This window comes from Manacus vitellinus, unplaced genomic scaffold (assembly GCF_001715985.3).
Source record: "Manacus vitellinus isolate BGI_N305 unplaced genomic scaffold, ASM171598v3 scaffold_2_pilon, whole genome shotgun sequence".
Lineage (NCBI taxonomy): Eukaryota > Metazoa > Chordata > Aves > Passeriformes > Pipridae > Manacus > Manacus vitellinus.
The window spans coordinates 15,622,330-15,644,102 of NW_021940208.1; the positions used below are offsets into that span (position 1 = coordinate 15,622,330).

A 21,773-nucleotide genomic window follows, 5' to 3' on the forward strand; every position below is an offset into this window, starting at 1 on the left:
TCTTTTGTGCCTTTTGCTTACTCTGTTTCTACCTACCATCCTGGATCTCTAAGCAGGATCAAACTGACATGAAAAAAACACGTTTCTCACTAAAATGTTTCAGTCATATTCCACTTAAATACAGCACTTCTTGTTCAAACTACTGCTGCCTGAAACCCAGGGTGGGAAAGATTCACTCCTGTCCTGCAAATGGCTTTTTTTACAAACAAAGAGTTCAAAGTTTATCTTTGCGTTTTTCGCATTGTTGCAATGCTTGAAGAAAAAGCTTGGTGGGATTTGAGAAGGAAGAAACCCTGCACAACCCAGCATATACACATAGTTATAGAACAAAGTTGAAATACAACACTATTTACAAAAATGCTATTTTAGATCATTAGAATCTTTTGCAGCTAAATTAATGGTGATTAAGGCCCAGGTTCAGTAAATGGAAGACTTGAGACGTCATCACCTCTTGCATGCAACACACACACTTCCCATCAGAATCCCATCAGAATAAGCTCTCCAGCACATTAGGGACAGAAAGGATTTTTTTTTTTTGGTGCGAGGACACAACTGAAATAGAGGCCGAAGGGTTTCAACAGGATTTCCAGTGTCTAGACAGATTTTGCTCTCTTGCCAGTTATGGACACTGCTGTATCTTTTTCCCAAAACATTTACTTCCCAATATTTTGTATGCTCCATACACACATCTACCGACATTTACATGCAACGTTGCCAAAGGCAGGGAGGCCCGTACCCACGGACACAAAACTGTAGCAGCTGCCTCACCAGTGGAAGGCAGGCTTGGCTGGCTCAGCTTTGCCTCACTACTGTAGCACACAAGCATTGCAAGCCTGCAATGCTAGAGTGCCAAGGCATTGCACAGATAAACACAAAGCTGAGCTGCAGAACATGGAACTACACAAAATATCTACTAACCTTTGAAATATATTGTAAGAAGACAAAATTTGTAATTATACCCTTAAACATGACTGATCACAACAAAAGACTTCTACCAATCACTACAGTAAAGCTTTTAAACCGAGAAAAGCCATCACAGTGCCTTGCCAGAATGTTCATCAATAGCATCTAGTATGTTCTCCTGGTGTTGATCTCCGTTTAAAGTTGTTCACCTAACAACTAAGTCACATCTAGCAGCAACTTCCCTGTTATCCAGGAGGAAGAAGTTAGTGACCTGCTGAGCCACTTGGATCCTCACAAGTCTATGGGACCAGATGGGATCCATCCTAAGGTGATGAGGGAGCTGGCACAAGAGCTCATCAAGCTGCTCTCTATCATTTATCGCCAGTCCTGGCTCACCAGGGAGGTCCCAGATGATTGGAAGCTGGCTAACGTGACACCCACCCACAAGAAAGGTTGGAAGGAAGACCTGGGAAACTACAGGCCTGTCAGCCTGACCTCAGTGCCTGGCAGGATGATCTGTTCCATAACCTTAAGTGTGATCACATGGCACCTACAGGACAGACAGGGGATGAGAGCCAGCCAGCATGGGTTTAGGATGGACAGGTCCTGCCTGACCAACCTGGTCTCCTTTTATGATCAGGTGACCCACTTGGTGGATGAGGGGAAGGCTGTGGATGTGGCCTATCTGGACTTCAGCAAAGCCTTTGACACCATCTCCCATAGCATACTCCTGGAAAAGCTGGCAGCCCATGGATTGGACAGGGGCACTCTCTGCTGGGTTAGGAACTGGCTGGAGGGCCGGGCCCAGAACGTGTTGGTGAACGGGACTGCATCCAGTTGGCAGCCGGTCACTGGTGGTGTCCCCCAGGGATCAGTGTTGGGCCCAGTCCTGTTTAATATCTTTACTGATGATCTGAACAAGGGGACTGAGTGTACCATTAGCAAATTTGCAGATGACACCAAGTTGGGGGGGGAGTATCAACCTGCTGGAGGGTAGGAGGGCTCTGCAGAGGGACCTGGACAGGCTGGATAGATGGGCCAAATTCAACAGTATGATGTTTAACAAGACCAAGTGCAGGCTCCTGCACTGTGGTCACAACAACCCCATGCAGTGCTACAGGCTGAGGAGAGAGTGGCTGCAGAGTGACCAGGAAGAGAGGGGCCTGGGGGTTCCAATCAACAGGAAGCTGAACATGAGCCAGCAGTGTGCCCAGGTGGCCAAGAAGGCCAATGGTATCCTAGCCTGGATCAGGAATGGTGTGGCCAGCAGGACCAGGGCAGTGATTCTGCCCTTTGTATTCAGCACTAGTTAGGTCGCACCTTGAGTACTCTGTCCAGTTCTGGGCCCCTCAGTTTAGGAAGGACACTGAGGTGCTGGAGAGTGTCCAAACAAGGGCAATGAGGCTGGGGAAGGGACTGGAGCATAGGCTCTATGAGGAGCAGCTGAGGGAGCTGGGGTCGTTCAGCCTGGAGAAGAGAAGGCTCAGGAGAGACCTCGTCGCTCTCTACAACTGCCTGAAAGGAGGTTGTAGCCAGGTAGGGGCCGGTCTCTTGTCCCAGGCAACCAGCAGTACTACAAGGAGGCACGGTCTTAAGCTGTGTCAGGGAAGGTTTAGGTTAGACATTAGAAAGAAATTCTTTACAGCGAGAGTGATCAGACATTGGAATGGGCCACCCAGGGAGGTGGTGGAGTCACTGTCCCTGGAGGTATTCAAGAGACTGAATGTGGCACTTAGTGCCATGGTCTAGTTGACAAGAGTGGTGGGCTGGACTCGATCTCACAGGTCTTTTCCAACCTGGTTGATTCTGTGATTCTGTAACTTGCCCTTGGATTGCCCAGTAGCGAGTACTTCCAAAAGCATTTTTAATTTTTAAATGTTAAATCCTCTATGCTATTGCTGGACTGACAGACCAGTGGTAAATCTTGTACTGAAACCAAGAGCAAGCTAGACAGTGCTAAAACATTTATGGACACTTTGCCACCCACACAGACAGTAAGCAAACACATTTCAGTCCCAGAATCAGCTCTCAGTTATTTGGGAGCCCTCATGCCTTCATTCACATGTGAATGCCAGAAGCATACAGGCAGTTTTGATCAATGCTTATTTAAAGAAAAGGATGTGCAGGAATAAGAGAGAATTCATAACTTCATTGTTAGCCAAAAAGCAGAACTGTAATAACAGTGCCAAAACTTAATGAGATTTATTCTCATGCTTTGCTCTTCTTTGGCTGTGACCCTGCAAGTGCTAGCAGTCACAGAACCACATCAGCATTATTTCCACTGACCATCCTTACGCTGCCTTTGCTAATAAAGGCTAAAAAGGGTCCATAGTATTCCATATGCATTTTCTGCTATTTTTGCTCTGAAATATTTTACGTTCCACTTCTCGCTTTTCTAGTTGAAAGCAACTTGACACACTTTCAAAGTGCAGAACAATCTGAGTATGTGTTCAATAGAAGTTTAAATGCTATTATTGTTGTTATAAATGTTGACATCTCAACCAATGGCTATGAATTTGGACATGTCTCACATAAAAAAAAAATCAAAGCCAAATACTTTTTGCCTGCAATTATGTATTTTACTCAAGTATTGTTCTTCCAAAAACTTCACCATAACAGTGAAACTATTCATCTCATCTGAACCCTGTCAAACACTCATTTTACTACTGGCAAGCCTTTTTCCACACAATCCTTACGAAAATTTTACTCCATTTCTGAGCTCATCTGGAAGTTTCTTTCTTGCTCACCTCTAGTTTCCCATAGTTATTCTATGCTGCTTGACAGTGAACTGGTTTGTCTTGCATGCACAGCTCTGCCTCTGAACAGTCTCCTCTCTGGCAGGATCACACCATCTGCTCACAGGATGGGGGGCTCCTCAGCAGAGGATTCACTGGAAATCACCTAGCATGTTCTGGGGACATCCACAGACTACCCACTTTTAGGATAGTCTCCAACTTGCAGGATAGAGAGCTGGGCTATGAACAGAAGCTACAATAAGAACACCTATATATCCCAGCAAAGCTTTTCTCAGGCTTCCCAGCTGTTGCTGTGCTGCATTCCAGTTGCTCAGCTATTCCTGACAGCAAAGACAGTACTACGTTACATCTTTAGTGAAACAGGGCATTTCTATACCCAGTCCCAGTGAATAACACCTTTCAGCTATCAGTTATACCCTGCTAGATAGGAAAAGCAGAGCTACCAAACAGGAATGATCACTTTTTCTTTCTTTCTTTCTTTCTTTCTTTTTTTTTTTTTTTTGGTAAAGATCACAAGAAGCAGTAGAAATAGGTTGTTTTTAAAAAAAATTCAGAATTTTGAGCAGCTCTGTCATCACACAGGCCCCACAGTATGCAACTAAGTAATTTTTATTCTGTCTACTGATGTAAACATTAGAGACTATCCCATCCAAATCTAACTACCAGAGATCATTAATCACAAGGCACCCCCCCAAAACACTTGAGACTAATGCAAGTCCTCCTACTGAGGACATTGCAACTTAAACTGCTGCCACCAGTAGACTGCCTTTCAAGCACTGATTAATCTGCCACAGACAAAGCACTCATTTTAGAGAACTGGTAACATTTGTTAAAAAGAAAGAATGGGAACAAGAAAAGAAAGAAAAAAAATCTTGGCTCCAGCTATTTCACAACTGAGGAGAAAATAATTTAGGTCCCGATACCTTTAACCTCTTGTAAACAACTTTTGCAAGAGTGAGTAGTTTCTTTTTCTTCTTTTAAACACAGTAAAAAAGTGATAATACTGGTCATTCAGAATGACCAGGAAGATCTGTTTTGTACTATTATTTTACAAAGCCTAGGTTAAGGTGTGCTTTTTTGGTTTTTGGGGTTTTTCGGAGTTTTTGTTTGCTTATTTTAACTCAAGAACATGCTATACACAAGCATATCAAATACAGAATAGGTTGTTTTTAAACAAATTTTAAATTGCAATATGGAATACATTTTGAACTTTTTTCTCTGTTTTACTACTTTTCCTTAGTATGCAAATAAGCATCATTCCTAGTTGTACTATTCCACCAATAGGTGGTGCCACTATTTTCAGCAACTTCCAAGAAGGACAAGGCCAAAAGTGCCCAGGGGTGGGAAGTCAATATGCAGACTGTTTTAGTATTCTTTTCACAGCATAGTTAGACAACTGGGAACCAGTAAATGATTCTAACAAACCAAACAAGGATCTCAATCATCTTCTGTCATTCTAGAAAAGTGAGACAAAATTTAAATTTTTATTTTGAATAACAAAAGTTCTTTGTGACTTCATTTCCTCATATATCCATGCATCTTAACTCTGACAAAAAATGAACAGCAAAAGCATAAGATCATGATGGAAACAGCTGGCTTTATATTTACAGCACGATAAAAAGTATTATTGGAAGTGCACCTGGAGCCTGATCATAGCTCTTTCCACGAGACATGGGTAAGGACGCGATAAGTCACTCAATTGTGGTTTCATATTTGTTCAATTCCAGCTTTATAAGCTAGGGATTCAAGTCTAACCTGCAGTCAGGTGATGGCGTACTACTTAAGTCACCAGTAGTTACATGTGGATGATAGCATGGCTCCACCTTTGGCAGCACTTGGGAAAGGAGGAGTGAGAGAAAAGATGGCCACATGACTATTGTGAGGGATTCACATATGGCAACAGCACAAGATATTCAATACTATTGATCTAGACTTCTAAGACACTGAAGGATCCTCCTGATGAGACATGTGGCTGAAGCTGCAAGTGCAGCTCTGGGAGCCTTGGCCCTGCTGCTCCATCTGCATTGCCTCAATACCCAAAGCAGAAAGCAATGCATCCCCAGCAGCAGACAACCCCACCTCAAATAGCCAACTGAGATGCATGAGGTAGACATCTCTGCCAGTACCTCTCCTCCATTAGTTCTAGACCAGTGGCTTGGTCTGAGCACAGCATTTGAGAAAGGCTAAAGTTGGGGTAGGGGAATCCCAGTTGGTCACTCTGCTCCCATCCCATGTTAGGCAAGTCACTTGCAAGCATGTCTGTTATACAATCAATGAAGACAGTTTTCTTCAAAGCTTATCTCTGCCTCAGCCCACTGTTGTGAGGTGCTACTCCTAAGGGCCTTCATCACAGACACTTTCCCACTAGTGCTGCTAGCTTGGGCAAACAATCCTCCTCCGTTTATCTTTAAGTTCCAGTCCCTCACCCAAAGGCAGGGTGTATGGACAAATATATTATTCTCCTTGAGAAGCTCAGGCATTAGCACTGGGACACATTACAGCAATGTTCTAGAAACTTCCAGATTCCTGGGAAATATGGCCTTCCATTTGCTCTATAGATTCAACAAGGCTCTATAGATTCAGACACTGCTTTAAATGTCTAGGAAATATTTGCAGTAGAAAGTAAAACACATGCTACCCCAATTTTGAAATTATTGTACTTCTGTTACAGCTTAGACATCTTTGCAGCAGATTTTTTTTAAAATGCTTACATAAGAAAATTTAAACCCTTACTTCAGTAGAAACAGATTCCATGCATTAAAAAAACTATCACAGATTGTCAACAATATCACTGTGCAAACTCCCCAACAAATATATATTTATAGTTTGCAGACCATTACCCACACCTGTTCTAGAGAGCTCTCTTCCTTTAGAGAGCTGCACTGTGCATGCTCTGCATGTTTTGGGTCCTCTTAAGCCTGAATGTTTCAGCACCAGCACTAGGTAGTATTCTTTTAAAAGACCTGGAAGTTTAACCTTGAATGGGTAAAAATATTAATTTCTCAACAATCAAGTAACTGAACAGATCTTAAGCAGACACAAGACTTGCCATATACTAACAGTCTAAACACATGCCATGTAACAACTGGAAGATACTGTGCCATAAACCAATCAATTTTTCATAAATTACTCTGAAAGCATCAACTATCTCACACTTCAAATGATAAAAAGGCATTTATTACATGCAGTCAAAACCTCCTGCTATTGCTATTAGCTTATGTGGAATGGTCAGTATCTTCACCCCATGCTGTTAATACTGTAGTAGACAGACAAATTGTGTTAAAATTACTGTATTATACAAGATCCTCAAAGTGCTACAAATATCAGACTCACCTTAAAGATCATATACATTAAAGCTGAAAGTGCAGAGGGATGACAGGGCCAGCTCCTACTCACACAACTCAATTGCAGTGCTGGGCAGACTGCCCAAGTTCCTCAGTTAAATCACACTACACAGAGAATGAGCCTCTTGAAGTCCAAATATGAAATATAATCAATACCCAAGAATGCAGTCTCAAGGATTTTCCCTGTGCACAGTGGAATACAGTCTAGCTTCAACATGAGTTGGTGCTTAAGGACTTCCCCACAGCATAACTGTAGCCAGCTCCAGGCTGGACAGCTTTACTAGATTCAGGGTTGAAAGGTGTGATCAACAGATTTACCAGCTCCCTCTTCAACAAGAGTCTAGGCAGGAAAAGTGCCTAAAGAGTAACTCCTTTGGGTTAGTGGTAAAGTGGTAAAAAATGAGGCAGAAAAATTTTATTTCCCCTCCTGCTTGCACCACTGGGAGTCAGGAGTACCTCAGATGAAATCAGCGGAGCTCTGCCACTGAAAGGCTGGCTGGATATTTCCATGTCTGAAATAAAGATGTGCAATGTTTTCCATAATGTAAGAGTTTTCGTTCTAAAATGACTCAGATGAAAACAATGACCTCACTGGCTGGCTGGATTTAACACAATGATACATTGGTCCAGTCTCAAACCTATTTCCTCCCTCTTGCAGTGTCTGCTCATATAGCCATATCCCCTTGAGAGCAGTAGGAGGAGAAAAGAAAAGAAATCAAGACACCTCACTCACATATTTTACCCTTTTCCCTTAATTTTGCCAGTCAAAGACATACGGAAGCCTAGAGTAAGAAATCTCTCCGCTGCGTAGCTTCCATGACATAGTTATCCAGTTTATTGGTAATTTTAATGTAGCACCTGGATATAAATGTAGGGAGGGACAACAGGAGCAGTACTTTGAGCAAAAAGAAAAATGCCAACACAATATCACAAAGGCATATATTTGGCATTCCTAGCAAAGCCCAAGGAATTTTGAGATACAGGTCTCAGGCAAGAAACTTTTCGTTAAAGAAGTTGCTGGTTATGATGGATAAAAGAAAGCAGGAAAATACAAACTGAAGTACAGAAGACTCAGAAAAATACAATGGCAACTCAAAAAAGACGAATTGCTTCCTTTAAGCTATTTCATGATCAGAAAATGCCAGGAATTAGCAATACAAAACTACGAACCAGTAAATTAGTATCTTCAAGGGCAAGAAAAAGCTCCACCCAAAGTAACTTGACATACACAGCCATGATTTTGGAAAAAACAGTTAGCGTTATAACACTACAGGAGCACAGTGAAATCCTCAGAGCTCCTACATGCTTTTATTTTCTTGTCAGGAATTCTTATTCCATAATGGAGAAACACAGCAAGTTAGCAACCTACTTCTATTTTATTTCTTAATGTAATTCACAGAAATTAATATTTGATAGATGAATGAATATATCATCAACTAATGTGTCCCAAAGGATGTTAATGAGCTCTGCTTTGCGTTAACTAAAAATATATTCTACATCTGGAGCCTTACTTAAGGAAGAAATTATTGTATCTCATTATCTAATTAGTATACAACAGTACCAATTAAACAAGGAGTCTGCCCATGCTACTTTCTATTATTACTCTGATAGCAAAAAATTAAGAAAATTAATCAGATGGTGCTTTAATTTGATTTTATGGTTCACTAGCAGTGTAAACTCTGATGCAATTTCATGCAGCCCATCATTTTTTTCATTACTGATTACAGTAAGCTCAATAAAAACCCCCATAAATTAATGTTTCTTCAAAGTCATTTGGAGAAGACCGTTTGTTAAAACTTAGTAGTAAAATCATATTCCATGTAAATGGATAAGTGGATTCCTGAAATTTTATTAGGAAACACAGATCTTGTCAACCAAAGAACTTCTCCTTAAAGAGGATGAAACACCTCAGTAAAACTTTACCTAAATGGCATGAGACGCTAATTATTCTTCCTGGTTAAAAAAACTCAACTATAAAATATAATTTTGTATTAGTCTGAGCTCCCCCAGCACAAATTAAAATCATTGAATCAAAGTAATTCTTTCCTTTGCACATGTTCGTGAGGACTACAAACAATTTGGGGAAAAACAACCAGCCCCTGACAATGTTTATATCAAGATTTCTTTTTCCTCATCTGCATCAGGCTTGATGCTATTTTGAATCATAAGATAGTTTGAGTTTTCCGAGATTTACCCAACTGGACAGTTGTGCAACACAGTATAATCTTCTTTTGTATTTCAATTTAAAATGAACTCACCCTTGAAAATGTGGAAGGGCAGGCCCATGGGTAGCTAGCTACTGGTGGGCAGTGACCTGCCACGGGGCTGTAACTTCACCAAGCCAAGGTAAAACATGTAGGAAAGTGTCCTTCCCAGTATGAAAGCAAAGTCAATCCTACAGACACTTTTTTTAGAATCCTTGTATTTTTTCTCTCCTTCCCTTTCAAATTACACCAAAAGAGGCATGAATAGAAAGAACAAAGTAAATACAAAAGACTAACTTTGACAGACCCGACAATGTTTGTCTTATTCACTTCTTCATGCACTTCAGTATAAACTTCTACTCTGCATATAAAAAGAAATTTATCCTTTACATTATGGTCCTCCTCTTGAAGTAATGTTCAACATGCAACCACTCTTGTTAGCTGCCTGTAACTTTCTGTGAAGGTTTTAGGAGCAACCACTCTTGTATAGTAGCTAGCCTTATTTAATAACTGTGCCTTTATCATGAAAGCTGCAGGGGGGAAAAAAGTGAAATTTTATAGAACCCACCTTTGAATTTAAAACTCCAAGAGAGTAATTATGTTTAGCAGAAGCTGTTGCTTGCTAGCCAAGATACAAGTTATACCTACAAAGTTATACCTACAAAGAGTCAGAACCCTCAAATTTCCTGGCTTTGTGTGTTGAAATCTTCCAGCTGTGCTACTGCAACAGCACCGGTTTCCTCACATAAAACACATCCCCCTCACTATTAGCAAAGTAGCATTTCTAAGTAAAAAGATGCTCTGCCATAAGCAGAAAGATCACTTTCAGGAACCCTGGTCTTATTCTACCTCTACCATGGCTTCATGGTATGAATGTGAGCATACATCCCAACTTCAGAAAACACAGAAGATAGAATCAACCTCTACGGAATGTTTCAAAAACAAGGTTTTAAACAAACAAATACTATATCGAAAAACAGGGGTTTTTATATTAGTATCAAATAACACTTCCTCATCTCACATGATTGTTTTATTAACTTCAAAAAAACCATATTTGAGATGTGCATTTACTCTTTTACTACCTGTTTTGCCACAGAGTGTATCCTTGTGCTAAGCTTTTTTGGGCTTTTATAGACCATCTTAAGAGAGTGGATTAAAAAACATAAAAACATAAACCACATTAACTACACTATTAAATATTTCTGGTAAGTAGAATCAGGTATCTATGCACTTGCCTGAGCCATTTAAACAATTCTATCTCCTGACTGAAGCTGCTGACCAAAACTCAAGTTCTGTGGCACATATAAAAATCTGGAATGGCCAGTGGCAACACTTCTATCAGTATTAGTTCAAATTAGATTCAGCATGTTGTCCCCAAATCTGGCAAATGTGTTGACTTTAGGAAGACTGCTGCTCTCCAGCGTCCTGATGTAGCAATTTCGATGGGGTAGGCAGACACCTCTCTTGCAAGCAGCTTGTTGGAGAGTACTGCGAACCTACAGATTTGCTGCTTGCAGTGTATTAGAGCATTGAAACCCACAAACGGAAAACACTGTTGTTCGTATTCCGTTCTTACTTATTTCCTGATACGACTTGAGATTAAATTTACTAGGATAACACTATTCTCCCATGTCTTACATCCTGTGGGTTCCTTAACAGCTCAAGAATTTCAGAAAATGGCTAATAATCATATAGCATGAATTAGATCTGGTAACTGCAAGGCTCAGAAGTAGATCTTTTCCAAGTTTTTTAAATTGGGGCATAGGTTTATAAATCTATGAGCAGGTTAAATTCTTACCAAAGTCAACAGCAGCTGAAAGTACATCACTTCCAATAGAGGGAGTTCTGCATTCTGAAAAACTGTGGCCTTTAAACTCAGTTCTAGACATTTTAATCTGTTCTTAATCTGTTACAGCAATGGTTGACTCACATTAGATAAGTCATTACTTCCCCGCATCGTATTTCTCCAGAAAGAGTAATTTACTAGCTCAGTCACTACATATTCACCTGAGATTTTATCTTCACTCAATGGTTATATTCTTAAAGCATATTCTAAATACAGCTAGGTCAAAGTTTTCTTTACTGTCATACTGTCTCTCCTGGAGGCCACAAAACCTTGGGGTTATTTTTATCATGACTGCAGTTCATCTCAGATCAATGGAGCCTTACCACAAATATGTACTTTTTCCCATAAAACCTTGCTCCTTCTCTTAATTTTCATTCCCAATGAGCAATTTATGCCATTGTTTGAGCACATACGACCTCTTCATAGAGCCCCATGTCTCTGTGCCTTTAATTACCACATACAAAGTACATCTACAATGATTCCCACCACACTCTCTTGCCAAAGCCTTCTTCCTTCCTTTAACCCTTTACTGAAACCTTCATAACAGCATCATCACAGTATAGTAACGATTTATATAAATTCTCTTCTCCACATCACGAATCACAGCTACAGATACCTGCTCTGAATCTACAAATAAATGAATTGCAGCCAAAAGTTAGGTTCCCAGCCCAGAGAAATGCCTGACAAGCCTCAAAGGAATGCAGTGCAGTATTTGATGTTTGTAGGAGACACACAGTGCCACGGCAGATCTTCTGCACTGCTCAGTCTTGGTCATCTTGTGCCACCCCTATGTTTCCACAGATGGTTGATTTCTGAGCATGCAACATTCCAAACATAAGAGCCAGTGACTGCTGAAGATAGGTAGTCCCACAGGAAATGCTCTGTTTATCATAAAACACTGACAAAATGACAAATTGACCACAAGTGCTAGTCCAAGGTGCAGAGAATCTGCTGGCCACCCGGCCTCAAGTCAGGCAGCACAGCCACCTCCTGCCTCACACTCCTTCCCAGCAGGACAGATTGGGCAGCCTTTCCACCCACAGCATGCAAGGCAGAGCGACTTTAGGAGACCCATATTGCCAGCTTCTTTGCTGGGAAGAACACTATTGAAATATAATATCATTTGCTGCATTAACTTTATTTTTTGGTATTGATTTATGCTTTCCCTTTAATTAAAAGGTACCAGGAAAACATTTGGTTTTGATTCAGATACTCAAACACACCAAGACCCATTTTGGGTGACTCCTCAGCACAGGCCCAGCAGCCCTGTCTGCATCTCCACAATGAATGACTTCCGCCAACGTGCAGCCTGAAAGCCTCCCTGGATCCTTCCTCCTAATCCCCGACATCTGTTCTGCGTCCAGGCCGGGCAGCAGGGACCCACCAGGGCCTGCTGTCAGTATGGCCACAGATGAGTAAACACACCAGCGCCCGTGTCAGGCTGCGTGTGATTTCAGCTGAGAACTCCGGACATGGAGCACAGTTCTCATTTAAAGCATTCGCAATGTCGAGGAAACACCTGTTAAGAAACTATCCAAAATAAATTTACCATGAGTCTTCTAAGAAAGAGAAAACCTGTGATCGACAGCAGCAGTACAAGATCCGACAACAGCAGAATTAAAAGCCCCATTGCAAACCCTGACCAATTAAATACATAAACAGCATGATTTTTCACTTCAGGGTAACAGTTACCATATCATTTCTCATCTTCCACTTAAAATAGATGCTTTTCACACTGGAAGACTGAAGTTTGACCTGTGCTGACCTGGTTTATTTTCTTCTGTATGCAGGAATCCTACAATGCCATGTTATGTGTAGTTTTAAAAGAAACACTCCCATACGGCTGTTCTTTAAAATCGTGTCAGCTGCATATCATCAGGAATAGTTTTTAAATAGTTTCTGCCTGACTACTAAAAATGGTGGATTGACATTCTGCTTAAACCCTACAAGGTACAGTAGATGAAGATCGGTAATTTTAGAATTAACATTAAAATAGTAGAAATATCAAGATCTTCCAAAGCTGTATCAGTGACATTGGAAACAAATCCCAAAGTCTGTAAGTCTCTTAGTATCAGACAACTGGCATTTTTAAAAGGCTTGCCAGCAATCTTTTAATTTAAACCACTGTTTTTCCCCTTTAAGGACTTTGGAGGTTTATCTCAGCCTATAGGGGTACCTCCCCCTTCTCCCTGTGCACACATCTGACCAGCAATTGCACTGCAAGCTGCTTACTAATGATTGCAGCATTTTTCAAGAACACTTAAGTGACTTGGAGCACAGGTCACACTGATGCTCAAGTAGAATTAGATCAAATATTTAAAATATTTTGCATTTCCCAGTTTCTTTCTATTCAGGGCTCTCCAGCAAGAACTATGCTGCTTACTAATTTGAGCACTATACCATGTCTGTGAGGTAGAAAATTTTATTTCTCATACTGCAGTGTGCTGGTTTTGGCTGGGTAGAGTTAATTTTCTTCACCATGGCTAGTATGAGGCTGTGTTTTGGATTTGTGCTGAATATAGGACTGATAATATAGAGATGTTTTTGTTATTGCTGAGCAGGGTTTACACAGAGCCAAGGCCTTTTCTGCTTTTCATACTGCCACACTGGTAAGGAAGCTGGGGGTGCATGGGAGATTGGAAGGAGACAGAGCCAGGTGACCCCAACTGACCAAAGGGGTATTCCAGACCAGATGACATCATGCTCAGTTTATAAAAAGGAGGGTAAAAGGACGAAGGGAGGTATGTTTGGAACAATGGCGCTTGTCTTCCTAAGTAACCATTACGTGTGATGGGGCCCTGCTCTCCTGCTGAACACCTGCCTGCCCATGAGAAACAGTGAATTAATTCCTTGTTTTGCTTTGCTTGTGTGCTTGGCTTTTGTTTTCCCCATTAAACTGTCCTTATGTCAACCCATGAGTTTTCTACTTTTTACCCTTCTGATCCTCTCCCTAATCCAGCTGGTGAGGGAGTGAGTGAGTGGCTGCATGGTGCTTGGCTGCTGGCTGGGGCTAAACCACAACATGTAGGTAAGGAAAACCAACACTCACAGCAATTAAGACAGCTTTCCCTACATCACACTGCAGTTTTGGGTCAAGATCAGGTGAGGCCACTTCCACCAGCTATTTCCTTGGGAGGCAGAATGCCAGGGGCATTACTCTGTTGCTGTGCCCACACAACCCAGTTCTGGGCACAGCACTTCAGGCTGCACAAGCGGTCTCTTCGCCTAAGTCAGACTTCCTCACTGGATGACCTCTGTTTATTCAGATTTCTAATTTCTGCTTGGTCCAGCTTGATCAAGTCCTTTATCAGAGCATCAGAAAATAAGGTACCACAGAGTAAGTGGGAAAGGTCCCTGCACAGGAGAGTAGCCAGTTAGGTAACACAAAGCCAAGAGCAAGACAACAAATTGGGTGTTCTTAATGGAGACAGATCATCAGGGGAGTTCTACAGAAGGCTGTACTATGATTTGTGGCAAACAAGATAATCAAAGAGTCTAGGAAAGGGGTGAATATCAAGGTAACAGTTAGAGGAAATATTGTCTTCCCTTTGAGAGACTATAAAATAATACAAAATAACCAGAAAGAACATCAAAGGGACATTTTATGCAATAAAATAAAATTCAATGTGTTTCAGTAGAAAGTGATAGACGTAGAGGAAAATAATATAAGTAATAGTCAGCCGAAGGCCCAAGGATGCAATCCTGTTATCCAGCAGTCCAAAAAAATGAAATTCAGTGATAGGACTTACTAGGAATGGGATTGAAGAAACTTAAATATTTTGCTGATATTAAAAAACCCCAAACCAACAACCAACTGCGCTTCATCTGCATGTTGCCTTCATTCCAAAAAGGACACTAGAGAATTAGAAAAGGTTGAGAAGAAAGGTAACTAAAATAATCATAGTATGGCTTGGCTTCATTATGAGTAATGACTAATGAGATGACTTTCACTGAAAGAGAGAAAGAGACTATATAAAGGCCTATAAAGGCAAGAATGGTAGAAAGCAGGTAAAAAGAATAACTGTTCCTTTCTTTTTCTAGTACAAGAACTGGAGACACCAGATCAGACAGCCAGTGGCAGGTTCAAAACCATTTAGAGGTAATATGCTTTCACAGATAGAGCATATGATTCATGCAGGTTGCTGTGGACCAGAGAGTGATCACACTACTTGGAAAACTTTAATTTGAACTTAAAATTACACTGCTTCCTGGAAGAAAACCCCATTCAAGTTTAGTAAAAACAAAGATACTGTTTCTAGGTGTTGAAATCTCTGAGCTGCTTAGAGCTAGGAGACTACATCACAAAAGTACCATTATATCTGTTTCTATTTGCATACTCTTCCTAATCTTCTGCCACTGGGCATTGCCACAGCCAAGACAATAGGTTAGGTACCTATAGTGGGACTGAAGATGCATTATTTAGATTGTATCAGCTGGAGGCTGCAGATAAAGGCTCCAGGGATAAAACATTTTTTCTCTATCATGAAATCAATTGGGCAAGATTGAGAGGATACGTAACATTGAGGGGTCCAATCCCCTTGACACTGCAGTGACCCTTACCCACCTTCTTACTCCTACATCTCCCAGATCCCCCTACTTCCTCTACCTTCTAGAACCCACTCTTCCATTACTCTCAAATTAATTTTTGTCTCATAAAGTCTCATAATTTTGTGTTCATCTTTCAGGTGATGACACTCTGTGACGCCCAGCCTGCTGAGAAGCCTGACTTGAGAAGATGAACAGAGTTGATAGTTCTCTGGGACAGTCACCAATCATTATCAGGGACGTTGGTTTCCAAAGACAGATGCTGATAAAAAAACATCTGATCCATTTCTTCTAATGCATGAACCTAGCATGCATAAGATCTTCTGCAAGGGTACCTAACAGACATTACAGTGAATAACCCCATTGTCTCAAAATGATAACCATGTGGCATAATTTCACACTACTCCTTTATCCCTCATTCTCAGATGTGAGAAACTAAGTACCTGCGCACACAGAAGCTGGAATTTGACTAACTCCTCTCACAGAGAGGCAAGGCAGCACCAGCCTCAGTGATTAAATGCACTGCAGCAGGAGAGGATTTAAAGCTTTTAGTTTTGCTTAAAGACAAGTAAACCAAACTGATGATAAAGCAATGTGTATTTCAATCAAAAAGTGAAAGGAACAAAGATAACTCAATGCAGATAGGTATTATGGAGAGCTCCTTAATGAACATTTTTAAGAGAGGAAAACCAGTACCAGAGTGCCCAGCTCTAGAGTTCAGCTCCTTCAAAAGTGACAAGCTTTCAGCCCACACAACAACACATTAGGGCCAGCTTGCACCTTCCTATTAAACTTGCACCGCAAAGTGAGAACTACACACACCACAAAACTACATCCTTTTCCAAGGCACAGACATGAACAACTGCACAGATACATTTTGAGGTAAATATTCAAAAGAGTATCATTGTATCACTTCCTCCTTACAAATACTTTCCAGCATGTCTGAGGGCAGCCTTATATGAAATAGGGGCACATGGAGCATATTCTGGGCCCCCAAATCATAATCTAAAACTCCTTTCTCTCCTTCTTCAGAGACTGGCACACATGCACAGCAGAAGAGAAGGATGCTGAGAATCTGCACCACGCAGTAAAATGCTCACAAAACAAATCCCCCAACCATATATAATTGAGTAATCCAGAGTTTGGCTTACTCAGGTTTATGAGAACCAAACCAGCATTTAAAATTCTTATTTTTGCTTTCCTTTAAGTTTAATTAAGCTTGCCTTAGGCTCACAAGCCTACTGAATTTGAGACTTATTTTTGAGGTAACTGACCTGGAGAGTTTTCCTATCTGCTCTGCCCTTAAAGTATGTTCCAAGTGCATTCACTCTCTTACCACAAGCCTGACAGCAACATGAAAATCATATCAGAGGAAAAGAGTATTTTTTATTTTTTAATATTAGTTGATAAACTTTAGCAACACAAAATAGTTTCAACTTGTAGCCTCAGGGGGTCCTCCTGCAAGATTCAAGATTAGGCGAGATAGGAGTCTTTACTTATAGGTTGTGCTCTCCTGTTTCTCTCTGAGCTCTGAAATTGGGACTTTCTGAAAGGGTTACTGGCTCCCACAATAAGCCCATTTGCTACAGGCAGCAGAAGCATTATCAAAGACCTCATTAGAGTTGTCAAAAGCTGGAGCTATTCTGCAACTGACAGAAAAAATGTGGGTTTGCAACATCAACAAATGCATCCAAGAGCTTCTCCAGTCTCAAAACAGGCAATCAATGTGCCAGGAAAAATAATCCAGAATATTTATGTTAAAGCTCCCCCCTTCCCCTTCCAAAACCCCCTTAAATCAGCAGGCAAGAATTGTTGAATAAGAAAAGATTGCTAAACTCGCTACAGCAACAAGGTAGCACCATGCTAATGAAGTCATTCTGCTATTCTGCTTTTGCACAGGCAAAAAGGATTATGAGCCTGTGTAGCAGGGAAAAAAAAAAAAAGATATAAATATAGCTCTGAAACCAAATATTTCAAAGAGGGATGAATCTGCAACTTTTTTTTCCATGTTGTTATTACATTCTAGATCATTAATGAAACAATCCAAGTGAAAAAAATAAAGGCAGTGCAGTGTGGAAAGGAGGATATAGCTAGAGGAAGATTTAGACTGTCAGTTCCCTGTTAATGGTTCAGACTAATTCAGATGGGGTATGGTCATAAAGCTCTAGGGATTTGCACATCCCTGCCTCAATTCAAGGCACTAATAACCAATCAGTATTTTAGATAAGACTCTATAAATATTTAAAATTTTTAATCCTTCGAGTGCCAAAAATAACATTTCCCATCATGTCTTTGCCTTTCCCACAGCAACAACAATGAGATTTCTCAGCTGGCATTGCTGGCATCAGCACAATGTCAGGTGGTTTTACTAGTGGCACTCAATTAACTTAAAACGTTCTATCTAATTGATCCATTTCCTGTACTGATAAACAATTGTAAACAAATACTTCTCTTCAAAGGAACAGCTTTGTTCACAAATTAAAAAAGGAAAGGGGCCATCTAAATCACGCTAGTCATGGCTTTGTCAGGGGTTTTATTATAAACACTATTTTTAGGGCTCTAAATGAGTGATGTGACATTAAATATCACAAGCCAAATTCTTCCCCAAGTTAATGTGACAGTGGTGCTTCCTCATACAAGAATCTTTGCTTTTTCTTTTTTTAACCTCTTCTGTGTTACTGACAGTACCATCTGTGTATATTTACATTGTTTTGATTTTCCTAACCCATATTCAGCCTTTCCAATTTATACTCATTTTTGGCACAGGAACCTCACTACCCCCCTTCACTTATACTTTCATCAGGTTCGGTGTCTGATTCCTGCATCTCAGTGGAACAACAGCCCTAGCAGTAAAACAAAAGCCAAATCACTTCTGTTTCTGCTCGCAATACCCCTTATAGACAGATGCCCACTCCCACCATTTTGACAAGCATGCATTTTGTGGTCTTTTTCCAAACCTTTCAAAATGTAGCCAGGAAAAATTTCAGCACAAACTTTAGGCTTTTTTGCTTATTTGAAAGAGGTCACAACACAGTTACTTGCAGCCTGTTGTCTCCTCCTTTGCTAAAAAGCCCTGCTACTGGATGTACTTCACTCTGCCCATTCCCCCCATCTATAATTTTGTTTCTCTATCCACTTGATGCAAACGACAATACAACCACAGAAGGGTTAAAGTTGGGAGGGACCACCAATGGGGTCACTTGGTCCAACCTCCCTGCTAAAGCAGGGTTTTCCTAGAGGACATTGCACAATGATCATGAAGATATTAGCTTGCCCCTAATGATTTCAGATCCATGCTAAAGCATGCTACAGAAATGCTAAATTATTTTTGCCACTACTATATTCTCCTCTGGAAGTGAGCCAGAAATTCTTAAATTTAGGCCATTAAAATTGCCACTGTCATTTCATTAGCAAAAGCATTTGTAATAAGTAATTAGGAAAAGGCAGACTGTTGCATTTTGGATCTTGGTATGGTCACACATATTAGCTCAAGAGTTCAAGCCTACTGTTATTAAAGTACACAACTGACACATTGCTTCAACAAAGAGATCAAGTGATTGATTTCTACACACTGTCAGCTTCTGTGTCTGTTTTGACAGATTCAGGGTGTTACCACATTCAATATTGCCCTAACATGATTACAACCTAAGACAGCTATTAGCCACTAACGTTTATGAAAATGACTGTAGCACTATATATTGATTATGCATTTTCAGGAGTTAGGTGCCTTCTGCAAACTTTTCAGTCCAGACACCTGTGGTTTACCTCAAACAGTTTAAAGACAGGAAAGTAAACCCAAATGCAAATTGGCAAAGTAAACCTTACCCTGTGTGCCATTTGGCAATCAAGTTCTAGGGCATGCTCACAGGAACAAGGTGCTGACAAGGCCTGAAAAGACCATATCCAAGCTATTATACTAATCCATTTTTACTAATCCATACTTAAGTATATTTTTCAGGACTGTCTGAGACTGTAAGTTCAGATTTATGAGTATTGAACATCTAGAAGAAACAAAACAACAGAGCTGCTTACAAAACAAGTGATTCTCTGCAAAGTGGATTCAAACCAGCAGGATAAAAACAAAGGTTACCCATACATAGTGAACCTGCCCATGCCGGGGGGGTTGGAACTAAATGATTTTTAGGGTTCCTTCCAATCCAAATCATTCTATGATTTGATGCTAGATATACATATACATGCATCCAGAATCAATTATGAAACATAATGAAAATAAACAAAAAAGAAATTAAACATTACAGTAATTAGGAGAGGTCAATCAACTCCAGGAAAATAATACAGTAACACAACTCGGTGACTTTTGACTGCCAGTGTTAGTCAAGTGCAAACAAGAGGACTCACTGTCAGGTCAAAGGTGGGTACTATCATGTCATTACTATTACAACAGTAATGGTCCTTAGAAAACAAACAGGAAAGTGTAATGCAGGGGAGCTCACGTACTGAAAGGAATTGGCAAATGGACTAGAAGTGAACCTGGAGCTCTCCAAGGCTAAAACTAACATGAAATACCCAGAAGACAGCTGCTTTAACCTCCTTCAGAGACATCACTGCTTTCAATCCCTGGAAAAGTTACTGGTGTTAAAAACATACCAGTTTTGAGTTCAGTCCCACTGATGGAATCCAGGTTTTCTTAACCTTCCCTCACTTAGAGCAGACTCCAGTGCTTGCTTAGATGTCACTTTGAACCTGACAGGCTTTCTTCTTAGGCCGGTTTACAACACAATTATTAGTGTTACAGCCTTTCCATGCAACAAGATCTAAATTAGCACATTCCAGCAGTAGAAGCTCATCAACTGAGTGTTCATGTGTCCATTGATTTTGCTGTACCTGAAAGTAAGAGAGATCCCAAGAAGCCATTGCCTAGGGAAGCCAGACTGCCTAGGGTATTTCCTGCCACATTCACAGTTCAGCAATCTTGAAGTAAGGTCCCCCTCTGACAGGCCTTTCTCCAGAGTGCCTCTCTTCACTGATGTCATATATGGCATTATTTTCCCAAGACCACCTTTACCCTTAGAGCGTTCAGAGAACAACTTCGCATATGTATGGGAAAGAAAAGATTTAAAAAAAAAGTGGGAATATCTAAGTTATAAATTGAAAAAAAATACCAAACAGAAGAGTTCTATTTTCAGCTAAAAGCATTATCCCTTTCAGATGCACGACACCACAAGAATTTGTAGATCTTTTTTATGAAACCTGTAAAGAATCCAGACCAAGAAATAAGGCATCCCAGTAATATTACTGTCAACATCAGAATATTTGACAGAAATAAGGTGAAGATCTGAACCACTGGATTTTCCTATCTTTAGAAATTTTACTGCAGACATCCATGAGGACTTTTAATGTATTATCTTTTTAATACATTGGGTCCAAAGGAGGTATATCTAGGTATGCCTATAGGAAAATTAGGTCTGGAAATTCAGATTGAATGGAAAGAGGGAGACCTCTAAAAATAAAAACCCAAGTGAGACTCGATACATGCGTCTGAATGCTGGTGCAGGGGTGCCATTAAGTTTGAGGGTGTGTCTGGGCCATATTTCAAGTCCATACAGGGAAAAGACATGACTGTGAAGGTAACATTTCCTACATTATAGTTTTCATGGAAGAGAAATGCTGGTGTGCATGGGCTGGAATTGAGCCATAGCTTATTTCAACATGTTTCTGATGTGGACAGTTAGGGTTCCCTGCAGACCAAGAGCCTGCTTAGACATAGTCAGTGAAATCAAAAAATAGTGGAAAGTCACACAGCTGCATTCCCTTCAAACTGCAGTACCTCTTGCTGTTTTAACTTGTGGATCCCCAATTTGCATTTTATGTAACAGATACAGTGAGACTGAAAGATTTCATAATGTAGGATCAAATTTAATTTGCATGCTTTTAAGGCAGAAAATATGTTCTGGTTTGACTGCAATGATAAAGACTTAAATTTAAAAGCACTGCCTAGGATACTATAGAAGAAATACAGTATGGAAAAGTAACCCAAAGGGAAAAAAATAAAAGGAAACTATATAAGAAATTAACACAGGTGATCAAATAACTGGAAGAGCTGCATAAAAGAACTGGTCCAGAAGGATACTTATAAATTACTTCCCTTTCTCAGAAAGCAACTTCAGAAAGAAATGAAAAAGCAGTCAGATGATGAAACAGATGTGTTATGAAG

The 21,773-nt window shown here is 40.4% G+C and overlaps 1 protein-coding gene across 3 annotated transcripts in view; it reads right to left on the bottom strand.

Annotated features, from left to right (window-relative positions):
- ATP8A2 (ATPase phospholipid transporting 8A2) overlaps positions 1-21,773 on the bottom strand; it is a 295,712-nt gene that overhangs the window by 31,539 nt on the left and 242,400 nt on the right. The gene's annotated exons all lie outside the window — the stretch shown is intronic.